This window comes from Taeniopygia guttata, chromosome 9 (assembly GCF_048771995.1).
Source record: "Taeniopygia guttata chromosome 9, bTaeGut7.mat, whole genome shotgun sequence".
Lineage (NCBI taxonomy): Eukaryota > Metazoa > Chordata > Aves > Passeriformes > Estrildidae > Taeniopygia > Taeniopygia guttata.
The window spans coordinates 15,678,529-15,692,907 of record NC_133034.1 but is presented as its reverse complement, the minus strand read 5'-3'; the positions used below and the strand labels follow the sequence as shown (position 1 = coordinate 15,692,907).

The 14,379-nt window shown below is 43.1% G+C and overlaps 1 long non-coding RNA gene across 1 annotated transcript in view; it reads left to right on the top strand.

Moving 5' to 3' along the window:
- Positions 1-14,379, top strand: part of LOC140684729 (uncharacterized) — a 56,670-nt gene that overhangs the window by 21,882 nt on the left and 20,409 nt on the right. The window lies entirely within an intron of this gene.

Genomic DNA, 14,379 nt, shown 5'->3' with positions numbered 1-14,379 from the left:
TAGAACCCACAGGCCAGTAAGAGAGAAATTGGTCAAGCAAAAATAAAAAACCAAAACATAATGAGCATTTTAATCCTTAAATGATAATTGGGTTTGGTCTGGAGATGAGGAGTGCACCAGCTTTTTTCAGCAGGAGCAAAGCACATTTTCTCATCACACCACAGGCACCAGCATATTCTTTTGTTGGGCTCCTCCCCATCTCAGTGCCTTACCTATCCCATATGCAGGAGTATCCTCTGATTACACAGTAATGCTTCGCTTCCCTAACTATTGGAGAATATTAAGACACTGAGGTAAATGAACCCTGGGGTAGGGTACTGCCTGTTGCAGAGGGAAGATTTGTAAATGTTTTGTTGTTGGGTCCCGGTGTCATCCCTTTGTGTGCATGTGTGCACACTCCTGGATGTAGAAAGTGCTAATGTTTAATCACATTCCACAGAAGGTAATTTGAAATTATTTCCAGAAGTTTTCTACTTACTTATTTTTAAGGAGTGTAATTGCAATCAGGCACTTCTAGCATGGCAAAGCTTAGACAAGGAAAGACGAAAGAAAAAATATCAGTCAAACCCCAGAATTTTGGGCATAGTCATGTGAATGTTTTGCTGTTGTCCTCTGGCTGTTCAGAGCCTTTTTGACTCAAGGGGAGACTCTTTTTACTGGCATAGTAGGATGCAGTGACTGATGGTTTCTTGCCTGGCCAGTGTGAAGGCAACGGGTTGGAATTCCACGTACTTCCTTACTAATATGGCCATCACTTTGCATCAGTCTGGCCACTCCCACTAACCAAACTTCTGTTAACACTTTATTACAGGCTACTCAAGCCAAGGAAAGAGAGAAGTTTTTCCCTTCACAGATAAACCATTTCCTTGGGGTAGTAGCCCCACTGGCATTGTCTGCCCTAGATGAGTTGGAAGCAGCTCTCAGCGGGAGAAGCCAGCTGAGGTCACCCACAAGCATTGCAAGAGGCTCCCCTGTCTCCTCACCCCAAGGGGCTGAGATATTTAGACAGCTGCCTCACTGTGAATGGGACTCTCTGGCAAAAGAATTAAGCAAAGATTAAAATCAGTTTTAGCTGTTAAATGTGTGCTTTGCACAGCATTTAGCAACTAAAAAGCTAATTATCTTTGAACTTATGCACATGGATTTAGATGTGATCCACACAAGTTGCTATTTTTTTTCTTTTGTCTACAAGGAGCTGAAAATCAGGATAAAAATGAGATGCTGGTGTCAGTAAGGGCACAGCTTTGTGAGTAGGCTGGAGGCAGTGCCTAGTCTGCAGTGAAACAGGGCACCTCCTGAATGAGAATAGGTTAAAAAAATTACTTTAACACTTGTCATTTAAACTTTCCTGTTTAATGGAAGTTCATGCTCTTGATTAAGGAAATGCAAGTGTGCATGAAGGTAGGAAAATGAGACTGCTCAGAGAGAAAGCCAAGCTCCTAGCTGGAGGGAAAATTTACTCTGGATGTTGATGCTTGGGGCACAGAGAGTGAAATATGGGAGGTGAAAAGCACTGCAAGACCTACATAGGTCAGTGCAGAGCAAATTGGATTGAGTTTTAGAAAGTGCTGCAGGGAGATAAGGTGGAATTTGATGCTGAGTTGCAATAGGGAGAGGGGCTCCTTCTCCCTGTGCAGATGGGTGCTTTGGAAAGCTGCTCAAGGCTCAAGAAAGCCATGTCAATGAAAATACAGGCAATGGGAGGAGGTAACATGATGGATAAAATGTTGGTGCCATTTACAAACCCTTTAGGGATGCAAGTAAGCATTGCCAAATCGTAATCAAAAATTCTGGATCTTCTCATCCAGTACAAGCCAAATAATGACATAAGATAAACTTTTTTCAGTTAGTTGTTGTTTTTTTTTTTAACCTTTAGATTACCCTTAAATTATATTTCAGGCTTCTTAACTATAAAACATGCAATTATTACAGAAATGGGTCCAGGGCTCAAAAGTGAATTTTTCATACAGCCACTGAAGGAGGGCTGATTTGAAGCCTTTTTTTGCATGGCCTTTCACACAGTTGAAGAAGTCCCTCTTGCTCCCCATAACCAGCTCTCTCCTTGCCTAAACACCCCAGCACATGTGTTTGCAGGAGATGGTGTTTCTCAAATTTCTTTCCCCTGGACTCTGTAATCTGTCCACATCTGTTTTGAAGGGTGAGTGATTCTACAGGCAATCCACCAGTTGAGCTTACCTGTGCTGAGCACGCAGGAAGGATGCCTTTACAAACATGATTTTTACTAAATCACTGATTTTTATTAAATTAAACCTCCCCACCCCCAATTTTCACAAATTATCAAGATGATTTTGACTTTTGATCTGCGCTTCTACATAATGTTAGCTCATCTTAGCTTTTTTTTTTTTTTTTTTTGCCTGCAGAAGTGGCATACATATTGTCAATTAATTAATGTGATTTTCTTTATGAAACTATTGAATAATGGAACTAATTTCCAGGTTTAAGGCTGTCAAGCAGAACACCCAAGATGATGCTATTTATCAAATGCTTATCAGGTGTACCAGCTACAACACTTTCGCTCTGTTTAGAAGATTAATAGTTATTTTTTTAACTATTCTTTCTGTTTCACAAAGGTATCTCATGGGGAAAAAAAAAGTTGGTAGCAAGTAGTGAAAGAGTTGTCTTGGGTCCCAAGTTCAGACCATCTGACATCAGCTCAGACCTTCTGATATCATGTACCTGTAGAATCCCATCCTGACCTGTCACAACCCTCTGCAGCTTGTCACGCCTCTGTTTTGTCACATGTAAGGTGTGATCAATAAAGTTAGTTCTGTTAGCAGTGGTGAAGGTTCCTGCACTGGTGTTGAAGAGCCAATGCTGTGAAAAGTCCAGATTCAAGAAAATGTCAGCAAGAACTTTTAGCTTCAGATGGGTCAGGCATGAACATGATTTATGATGTGAAAGGTATAGATTATGCATTTGAGAAACCCATTAAGGGTTAGTAACATGCCTTAACAGAAGAAAGATCTCCAGCTCCAGCAGCTTTGATTTGGAGGTATCAAGGGGAAACCAATTTCTTCTAGCAATATAACAATGCAAATAGGTTCTAAGGTGATGATGAGAAGATGAATATGTTAGCCAGAGTAGAACTGAGGAGCAGCAGAGCGTTGGTGTGGCAAGGTTCACAAAAGGCAGCTTTGAATGGCAAGCACCAGTTTGGGCAAGAGGTTTTCAATTTGAGTCAGCCAGGAGAGGTTAGAGATCCACACAGGACACATTCCTGATGACTCCACTACTCTGCACTACTCTGTCCTTATTTCCATGGCTCTGCTGGTTGCCTACCACCTTGGAGAGGTGCTGCAGGCACTTTCTAGAGGGCTTGTGTCATTGGTCAGATATTTCTGTGTATGTAAAATCAGGCAGAGATCCATACCATCCCTGCACAACTGATGTTTGTAGATGATGGGTGAGGCAGTGATGTCTCAGGGAGCTACACTGCCTTGGGCTATGATCTCATAAGTTAAGCAGGGTTGGGCCTGTTTGTTTTTGGATGGGGACTTAGAAGGAGAAGTTGATTGCTACAGTCAATTTGACTTGGTAATTCAGAAGGTGGTGCTCTTCCCCCTAGGTAGCTCAGGCTGACATGCCAGAATGATTAGGCTCACCACAATTCCTAACCTTTTGGAAAAAATGTAAACCCAACATCCTCACCTTTCCAGAGTGAACATCACGGGACTCCTGTTCTAACCCCAAAGTCCCAACCAAATTCCATCTCAAAGCAACCACACCCTGCAGATGGAGATCCACCCTGCCCTTCCAGGAGGATGCAGTAAGCTTTGCTTTCCCTGCTGGGTTGCATGGCACCTCCAGCTGAACTGCTGCAGAGCTCGGGAGAGATGGCAGCAGTACTTCTGGGGCAGGCAGCAAATGCCTCTCAATTAACCAGTGCAAGTGTTCTCACTGTACAGGGACTGTTAAGATGGGAAGTGTTTTCCCACCAATAGGGATTTGGGCAGCCTTGGTGATACCTGGTTTGAGCAATGACCTCCTTGTGCTGAACGTAGCAGCTGGTGCCTCTCTCTGTTTTGCCTTTGTCTCTTTCCACTGCAGCACAGTGCCAGGCTCTCACAGCACAGGCACACTCTGCTGCCCACTGCCCTCTTAGAGTGACAAGAAAAATTTTCTTAGCTGTTTTGCACACCTCTTAATATTCCAGTGTGGCTACTTGGGCCAAATTCTAGAGTGAGGTACGTTATTTAGCAGCATGTAGGTGTAAAGCGCTGCAATTTTCTGTTCTGAGTGGGTGGTAAGGTAGGGGTGCAGCAGGAAAAGCAGCAAAGAGGATGGCATTAGATAACATGCTCTGTGTGCTGAGGGCTGCTGGGAAGGGAGCTCTGGTTGCTTTGGCCATGTCTAAAGGCATATTTGCTCAGTATTTGTTTGTTTTCTAAGCTGTGAATGTGCTTGTGTGCATTCTTCTCTTTTGGTTTAGCTTAAACCTTTCCTAATCCTGTTAGCAGAGATAAATCTCCCTGAACCACAAGTAAGTGTCTGCACGGGAGTTTGCACGAGCTGAATTAATTCTGCATGAAATCACACAGGGTGCCCTTGTGTGGGTAAACAACCTCATGGTCCTTCCAGCATCCTTGGCTTTCCCTGGCGTGCTTTCCCTGCCTGCTCGCCCCTCTTGGCAGGGGAGGTCACATTGAAGCATCTCATGCTCAATTTCCACAGGAAAATAAGCAAATCCCTCTTCACCACCAGGAAAAGGGCAGGGTGAACGCAAACTAGGCTCTCTGTGTGAGGTCTGTCAAGAAAGACTCCCTTGAAGGGCTGTGTGCCAGCAGGACCATGTCCCTGACCTAGTGACATGCAGAAGGAGGGCTGCTCCCAGTATTAGCCCAACTGCTCTGTCCTGGCACAGCACAGTGGGAGAGGCAGCTGGGCTTAGCTCAGGATTTTGCATATTCTTTACCATGCATGTCCTGTCTTGACAGTATTTATGCAAATTTTTAAATAGAGGAAAAAGCTGTCACGTAAAACAAAAAAATTCATCCGAAGGCCAAATATGTAGGTTGGTTGGCTTCTGTGTTTTCTCTTTTTTTTCCCAATTAAAAATAAGGTAACCTATAAAACGACGATCTAGTTTAATATCCTCATTACATGTTCCAGGCAATATCTGAGTCACACCGTTTGTGCTGTGCTTTGCACCCCTGCGGGGGATGTAAAAGCTCAATTTTTGGAATATTCCTAGGTCCACCCCAGTCAGATGTGCCAGATGCGATTTCCAAGGTGCAGGATTGTGGGTAGTGAAAGTGAATTCTCTCAGGATACAGCTGCTGTCAGGACACGACCTACAGGCCAGTACTTGAGGTAATTCGTTTAGGTGGTCCTGTCCTTGCAATCCATGTCACCTTTTTGCATGGAAATGCACCTAAAGTCAAAAGAAATTCCCAATGCATTGCCTCATCCTTATTTTTGTTTCTGGTTGGTGGAACTCCATTGAGTTTAATTCCCACCTAATGCTAAGATCCATCACCTTTAATTGTCATCAAAAAACACTTATAAGGAGCAACAAAAGGAGCTGCTGGAGGATGTCTCTTCTTCAGCACTGGAAGAACTGCTGTATGTTCTCATGTCATGAGCAGCCAGTTCTCATCAGCATGGATATTTCTTATGCAGGTAGGGGTCTTCTGGATTGTTTGGACTATCTCACCTGGGCATTTTTGCAGAGATAGCTAGTAAGATGCTTACTGGTTAATACCAACTGTGATAATGTGTTTTGTGACACAGATTCTTGTTTGCTAAGAGCCAGAGTAAGCCAGACTTTCCTCCTGAGATCTGCATACCACAACAGTTCAGAAATCGCCATGGTGGAGATTTCTTTTGATGAAGACTCAAGGTCACAGTTGAGATACAGTAGTCCAATAATTTATTGCTGATCAGCTCACAGCTCCTGTCATGAGCCACAGTGCCAAACCTGTCTTTCACATAACTAAGAGCATCTACACTGAGAGTTGCCACTACCCAGCTTATGAACAAGTGCTTTCATCTGTGGGGCAGCACTTGTGAGTCTTGTCCACCATTACAGCATCATGGAACACAAGGCTGAATGTTTTCTTCACTTTAGAGCACTTTGTACCCAATAGGAAGGGGCTGGAAAACGGATTCTCCTTTAGGCTATAGATCCCCCACCTGCTGTATCTCCATACCCCTCCCAGTGTGGTGAGCTCCAGGCACTTGGCAGACCTCAGCCCTTTTTCCACTAGAATTGCAGTTTCCTCCTTGGGCTGTGTCTAAATTTCCTTGGCATGGAGGTAAGGGCTGACGCTACCATCACTCCGGGGAATGCAGGAACATACAATTATTACCTTTCAGATTTGCTATACAGATATGCTTGGAAACCTCCATTCTTTCCTTAAAAATACATGTCTCTAGTTGCTGCATTTGGAAGCTGTGGGTCTCTGACTCTTGTGGTTTGCCTGTTCAGGGTGACCAATACAGATAACCTTTACTAGTAACCAGTGAAATTGCTTTTCCCAGTGCAGGGGTATAGCTGCATGCTATTAGCATTAAAGATTTCAGGTTCCAGACCTGCTGCTGACTTCAATGAGTCTATTGTAATATTATTTTAAATACTGCCTGTTGGATTTTTTTCCTTGAAAGTTGTCATTTGAAACTTATTTTTTGATTAATGCCTAAAAATTTTCCTTTACCTGATTTTCCCTCTTTCTCTCTTGAAACATATGCATGCATGAAAGTAATTTGACTTCTGGAAGTTTGGACACTTTCCTAATGCATTTAATAGTACTGAGGACATAAAATACTGTGCTGAGTCCTCTGGGAAACCTACAATTAGTGGGATGAAAATACCTTCTGTAAATGATTGAGCTCCTGAAACAGTGTGAGTAATTAAAATACTGTGCAGAACAGAGCTGAAAATCCTTACAGGATTATCAGTGAGGCATTGTTTAAAAGATGTCCTTGGGTTGGACAGTGGCAGCCACATGGAGTGCAGGCATTACTCAGAGCTTCTGTTGGGAATGAAAGGTGGCAGGTACCAGAAGGTTAGTCTTCTGTTTCCCTCCAATTTTATCCTTGCTGTTCCAGCTGAGAGGAGCTCTTCATAGCTTATTTATTTCATCCCAGGAGGTCTGCAGGTTGATTGACTGGATGTTGGGGGATTTTTGTTCATTTGTTGATTGTTGTGGTTTGTTTTCTAAACCAGTCTGTAATGATGGTTGGGAATGGAGAGCCAGGGAAGGGACAGCTTTGAAAAGTTCTCTGTACATCTACTTGTGTGGTGGTCTTAGTGCATGTGTGCATATGGTCTTATCCCAGGATAGGCACCAAAGGGCTGCCCACAGACCTGGTTAAACATTTAACACCCAGCTGCAGTTTCCATGCCTTCCAATGCAGTTTCCAAAGATATTTTACTGTCTGAAGATGCCTACAGAGCTTTCAAAGGGCCTTAGCTCATTGGATACCCAAATTGCTGTGATTTTGATGGGATTGATATGTCTAACTTCATTAGGATCCTTTGAAAATTCTTCTAGGAGTCCATTTGCCATGCACCCAAAATCCTTGTGCAGTATGATCAGGGTTTGTTTTTTGTTTGGCTGGTTTTGTACCTGGTGCTGCATTTCCCACCATTGCAAGTCCTGCCCAGCTTGCATAGAACAGCTCCAGAAATGGCAAAGGCTGCAAGGTGCTCACACACTGTGATAACCAGTTGGACAGGACTGAAAAGGACAGTGACAAGTTATGCAAGTGAGCAAGGGGTAATTTACTTTGTGAAGATGTTTAACACTCACCATTGTTTTGGGCTCATGAGTGGAAGTTTATTATTATAAAGGTCACATTTGTGTTTCCTGGGTGAAAAGTGAGTCCAGACAAATACAGAAATAGAGTTACAAGCGCAGTTTACAGATGTCTGGATCCTTTCAGGTGTGGGGTGGCATGAGGGACCTGGTGGGTGTGGGCTGGAGGAAGGGTATGAAAGGGGAAATTATTTACACACAGCAGGCCAGGAGTGAATTTGAGCTGAAGAACTTTGCAGGGAGGACAGGAATGAGAGAAAGGGAAGAAGAATGGAAAACAGAAGTTTTCCTTGGTTGGGTGAAGGTGATGGGACTGGAGGAACTGGTGTGAAGATGTGTGTGAGTGGGTCAGACCTGAGCCATGAATGAGGGCAAGAGGGAGCTGACTTGGGTACAAAACAGGTTAAACAAGGACATATGGCAAGGAGAAGGAGCTGAAGGCTGGGAATGCAGAAGGTGAGTCCAGCATGACAATGGGGGTGAGATGGCAGGCAGGCCTTTCCTTTTCCAGAGGCAGTTGCTTATGAATACCCATTATGTCTGGTTTTATCTCTCTGCAAGGAAGCTTTCCAAAAGCATGAATAATACCTTATTAGGTAGAGGGTAAAGCCCCTCCTTTTTATCCTGCTTTAATTCATGTTTCCTCTGCTTTGGTGGCTGCCTTGTACGTGGTGCTGTTAGAAGTGCAATTATCATTCTTCCTGGTTGGGCGGTATGAAGGGCGTAGCCTCTCCCAGCATCTCCTGGAGGCTTATTACTCAAGAGAGAGGAGCAGTGCACGAGTAGCCAAATTAAAATGAGCAAAGAGGAGGCCATTTCCACTGCAGGAATGGAACAGATTGTTTTGCTGAAGACCAGGTCAGGAGCTGGTCCAGAGGAGAATGTAGTAAATTCTCCCCTAGACCAGCAATGTGGGGAGTTTGTGCCACGTAATTGAAAGGCAGAGCGCTGTGGGTCTTTGTGGCTTAGCCTGCCTCTCTCCCTTTTGTCCACTGGTTTACAGATGTGGGTTGCTGACTATCCTCTGCTTGACACTGGAATGTTGTCCTGCACAGACTTCAAGGCAAGAAGCTGTAAAATTCTGATCCTCGCCTCTGGTCTTCTTCAGGATCTTGACTGTTGCTTCTTAGAGAGCTATCCAGACCTAGTTTAAAGATCCCAAGTCATGGAAAATGCAATGCATTCTTGCAAAAAACACCTTCTCCCTTCCTTTTTAAAAAAGCATCACTTTTCTCAGATGAAATCATCTGGTTTTTAGCTGTCTTTTACCATTGCATCATTACCGTTTTCCTTCTGCTTTTTGGCAAGAGTGCCTTACACACCACTCAGTGGTCAGCTTTGAGGGGCAAACAAATAGAGTGTCTCCATCTCTATTTGCCTGGACTCCAGATGTCTCTGAAGCTTTCTGAGCACCAGGCAACAAACAGTTAAGGAAGCTGAGCCACAGGTCTCAGAACATTTTGCTAGGGAGCCAGGTGAGCAAAGAACAGATAAAGGCAGCACCTGCCTATGGGTTTGGAACAGCCTGGGGCCATGGATAGAATGTAAATACACTCTGAAAATCTTATTGTCTGACACTCTGCCAGCGTCTTCTGGGCTCTTGTCATGGAAAATATTTCAGCTGAGGTCATTCAGTCAGCAAAAAACCAGGATTTAATACCCTCTGAGGTGCCAACTTGCTTCTTTCTTTGTGTCGATAAATAAACAAAGTAGGGTAGCATTTCTTGTTGCCAGGATCATCTTTGTTTTATTAGGAAGGGCTTAAAGGTTGTTGATTTTTTTCATTTTTTCCTTTTTTTTTTTTTTTTCCTTCTCCTTCCTCCTCTTTAATTGCAAAGGCTGTATGTTTCTGCTCCCTTTCTCTGTTTGCTCCTCCTGGCTCATGCACACGCCCAGCCTTTAGAGTTAGAACTAATGTCTGCTTCTTGTAAATCTCTGCTGGCTGCCCCAGGCTGTGTTTTTAATTCCTTTATTCAGCTTTGAGATGAGTAGGAGAAAGGTGCAGCTTTTTGAGATGATGGAAGTTGCCATTTCCCTTCTTCAGTCAATTAGGCACTTTGGTTGTTTTCAGCTAATTCTCTAAAACTTTCCATTGATGATAGCGCTAAGGGGCGTGGAGGAGCTGAGGGATCTGGGAGGGAGGGCTGGTAACTGGATTATCTACTGCTAGGATGACTGATTTGCTGCCTGTGCCTCTGGAACAGAGAAACAACCTCAGTTCAGATCTGTATTTAGAGCAGCTGAGCTTCTGGTCAGTCAGATTTATGGCTTTTGATTGTATTTGTGCAGTGCCTGTCCTTTCTCAAGAGTGACATGAGACGCAGTGATCCTGTCACTGTGCTCAGAGAAACCCTTGCTTTTTCTTCCAAATCCTTGCAATGGGAAATTCCTTCAACGTTTGCATGGAGTTTCCCTTAATTATGTGTCTTGGTGACCATTCCCTCATATTTCAGCTCCAGACCCATCCACCAGTGCCCACTTTGGGTAAGTCATAGGTGTGCAGGCACTGCTGGGTGAGGAGGAACCATTTGTCTAGAGGTGATCCCTACCTATTGAAAGCCTTCACCTCATCTATATTTTGGCCAGCTGTCCATCCCTGACTCCTCTGAGCCTTCCTTGCTGGCCTGCAGCTCCCAAGCCCCTCGTGGGTGGTGAGTGCCTCATGCAGATGTTGCAGAAGGCACTACAGCATCATGGCAAGTCCAGCAATGGTGTTCCCTTTCTTCCACTGTGTTTCAGCAATGATGTGAGAGCAAAAAATGGGCTTTGTCTTCAGCTCTTTTTGCTTTCAGGCAGGAAGGAATGAGATCAGTCCTTCCACATCAGCACTTTTCTTTATCTTGTTGTTTTCTGCCCCAAGTCTGTCAGGGACTGTGGCTTACCTGGTAATGAGTCTGCAAACCTTGGGGCTGGGAATCATCTCACCTGATTTTAGTTATCTAAAACTTAGACATAAAGTTTAAGATTGTCATCTAGACTCCCTCTTTGCTCAGTGAGGAGTGATAAACAGCCCATGCTATTCACCTTACCCACTCTAGACATCTGCCTTAGGTTGGGATGATTCATACTTTGGAAGCTCCCATGTGCTGCACAAACTCTCTGCGAGGCTTAGGGGAACATTCAGATCTGGACCCCTAACTCTCACAGGGATTTCTCATCTGAGAAATCCAGCACCTGCTTCTTTTTACCATTTTCCATGGATATTGTCTATGTGCAGGGTAAAATTACACTGTCAATAGTTTTAAGGGGAGTGACTCGTGCCCACTTGACGGTTGAGATGTCTTTGTGCTGATTTTGGTTTTGATGGAGATGATGTTCTGTCTATGGTGGCCCAGAGGAACAGAGGAGGTTTTTTAAGCGAGAAGGTAATAACTGCTTGGTCAAATGTTGTCATTCTGCTATCAATTTTTTTCAATCAATCAATCAATCAGGTGGATTTTAAGGCTACCAATTTCAGAACTGATGAAAAAATATGGGGGTCTGGTTTCTATTAAAACTAAAGCTCTCAACTGCTTTATATTTACCCTTATGCTAACATATGATGTGATTGCTTATCCCTGTGTATATCTTTGAAGGGGAAGGACTGCAGGCATTCCCCACCCCACATGAGACACAGACCTTAAAATACAGAGGGGAAAACAGAGCTTGGAGCCGAGCTAATCTTCTCAGGTTGCTGCTGGGAGCACAATGGTGGCAGATTGCTGTGGCAGGGGACCCTGCTCTTCAACCAAAGACAGGAACTAGGCTGACAGGACAATAATAGTGTGTTGGCTCAACTGGCAAACACACATCCCCTTTGGACAGACTCAAAATGTTACATTGAGAAGCAGTTAATACACCGTTGTGTAAAGCTTCTAATGGACTGGAGCCAGAATGCTCCATTAACCACACACATATAAAATATTCATTGAGCTTGGGTTTTGTTGCCAAGCTGGAGGAAGGGGGAGAAGCTTTGTGTATGGAGATAACACTGTCAGTATTGAGGGCTGAAGGGAGGAGTTGATGATGTGTTCTGAAATCTTTTATTCTTTTTAAGAAGAGAAGTACTTTTCATCCTTGGCAGGAGACTAAGGGGTGCAAAGAGGATTAAATGCCGTACTTGCCAGGTTTTACATTTCTTGTTTAATTGACCAAGGGTTGAAGGTACCTCCTGCCTCTGTGCCAAACTCCCTGATCTGCTCTGTACCATGTGCTTCCTGGAAATTAAACACAGGATCAGTCTTTAGAAAATAAAAATATTGCAAAAACCACAATTTTGTTCCCCAGAAGGTTGGCTTCTAAATAGAAGAAAACTTCCCTAAGCACAGGAAAGTTAGGACTGTGGAGATAGGAAGTATAAGCGCCAAGGTTTTTCTCTGGAAAACACATGTTCACCTGCTTTTGTGCTAGTTTTAGGTGTGTGGTAAAAGAAGCTTTGTTTTATGGGTGCTGAATGTACAATGAGCATTTAGAAGAGATTAGGTTGGGAGAATTGGCTTGACTTGCTTTGTGCTTGAATTAGGAGACAATGAGGCAAATCGTAAAATCATGTTTCAGGCTGAATGAGTAAACATGTGTGCAAAAGATACCGTCCATGTGACCCCTCTCTTGCCAGAAGGCAGCTTTGTGTATCCACTTAAGGAGACACATGCTGGAGAACCACAGCCCTGCTGAGGCGGAGCAGGCAGGCTGGGCTGCTGTGTGGGATGGAGAACTGGGAATACAAGGCCAGGAGACAACACGCAGTGGTTTGCCTGAGCTCTGGGGACTTTGTATCTTGTGGTGTCTGAGCAGCCTTTGAGAGGGTACTAGACAGGAGCTGGTGACCTTCCTTGGGCATCTTGTCTGGTCCTGGTTGTGTGAGCAACAAGAAATACAAGGGAGAGTTCCAGAAGGCAAAACAAAGCATCTTGATAGGAGAGGATGATAAAGAACAGGAGCTCTGTTACAGCATTCAAAAATGTCCCAGGTAATGAGAGACTCATTGTGTGTCTAAGGAAGTGGTGTGGGAATAAAGAGGAGAGACATCTTCGAAACAGGAGAGATGCTCATAAATGCATGATATCTTCTTAAATGGAACCAGCCGGGTTGGTGGTACTAAGGATGAAAACAAACACAGGGAGAGCTTCCAAAGTATTTGAGATGAGGTCCTGGTGAAGAACACATTCATCCTGATGGCAAATTTCCTTCTGTGCCTTCATGGCAGGACAGAACAGCCACCAATAATGTCTAGATAATGCAGCAGTCTAAGCAAATGCCCACTTAAACCAGGCACACACAGACCAAGACCAAAAGTATCTGTGCTTTCCTAGAAATATTAAATGCATATAAGGTGAGGATGGGTGAATTTCAGTGTACTGGCATCAAAGAAATCCTACTGAATGAAGCTAATCAGTACCAGCACTGCACTACCAGTATGCTCATGATGTGGAAACAACAGGAATAGATTTTGCTGTTGGAGAAGTGGCTCACAATCAGTTGGAAACCAGAATCCAATAAGATAAATCAATTGTTTGTATCATCATTTTCCACCAACTCTCTAGGAATTGGATGTTGCCACACCAAATCAAGAAAAACATTATAATAAAATTATCCTTTTAAACAGCTGACCATGGCAGTGAAAATATCTATGAAATACTTTAAAAAGATCAGAGGCAATGGAGAGTATGCAAGAAAATAGACTGAAGAATATTTATCCTACTTAATATTTATCCTACTTAATATATAAAGGACAGATTTTAATTTACATTTCTAAACAGACCAATAAAAGACAAAAGTAATTTTTGACTAAGACCTTGTTTAAATTATAGCTGTTGCACTGAGGAATAGCTTGGCAATAGTGACCATTCATGGTTAATTTCATTACTTTAGTAGGAATAATAACATAAGGAAAAACCCAAAGACCAAGACTGTTTTTATTTCAAAAACATTTTAATATCAAGAAATTTAATTGTAATAGCATTAATGATCACTTAAATTAATTAAGAATGCAAGTATCATGCCTGTATAGTGGGGAAAACATACTAGTTCCCAAAATTCACCTAACCTCCCAAAATTTACTACAGTTAAACAGTGGAGGAAGGGGATAATACAATGGTGTCCTCTAAGAAGTGGAAATAATGCCCAAGCAAAGAAATCAGGGAGGAATGTAATTTCTTACAAGTTAAATGTATACCCATTGCAACACAAACTAAAATGGTTTGAGGGGTGACTCATAAAACCCATAGAAAATCATAAAATATTTCCTTAAAATACAACAGGAACTGACAGTCTGGTGGGTCCAGCAAATGCAGAAAAGTCCTCCAAGGATTGAGCCCAAGGGATGGTCCTGTATTCAATTATTAACAGAAAAGCTTTTAAAACAGATATGAATGAGATGAACAGTAGCAAATCACCAGGACAAATGATATTCACTCAAATGTTCTAATTGCTCAAATTGTTCTAATTGCTGTGGTGTGAAACGCTCAGGTTCAGTCAGCCTCAGTTACCTTACCCAACTGAAGTAACTAATGTGACACCAATCCTAAAAAAGTGCTCCAGAAGGGCTGAAAAAAGCCTGCAGTCTGGCTTGTCTACCAGGAAAATTGAAAGGAAATTACAACAGATTTAGTGGCAGCATACC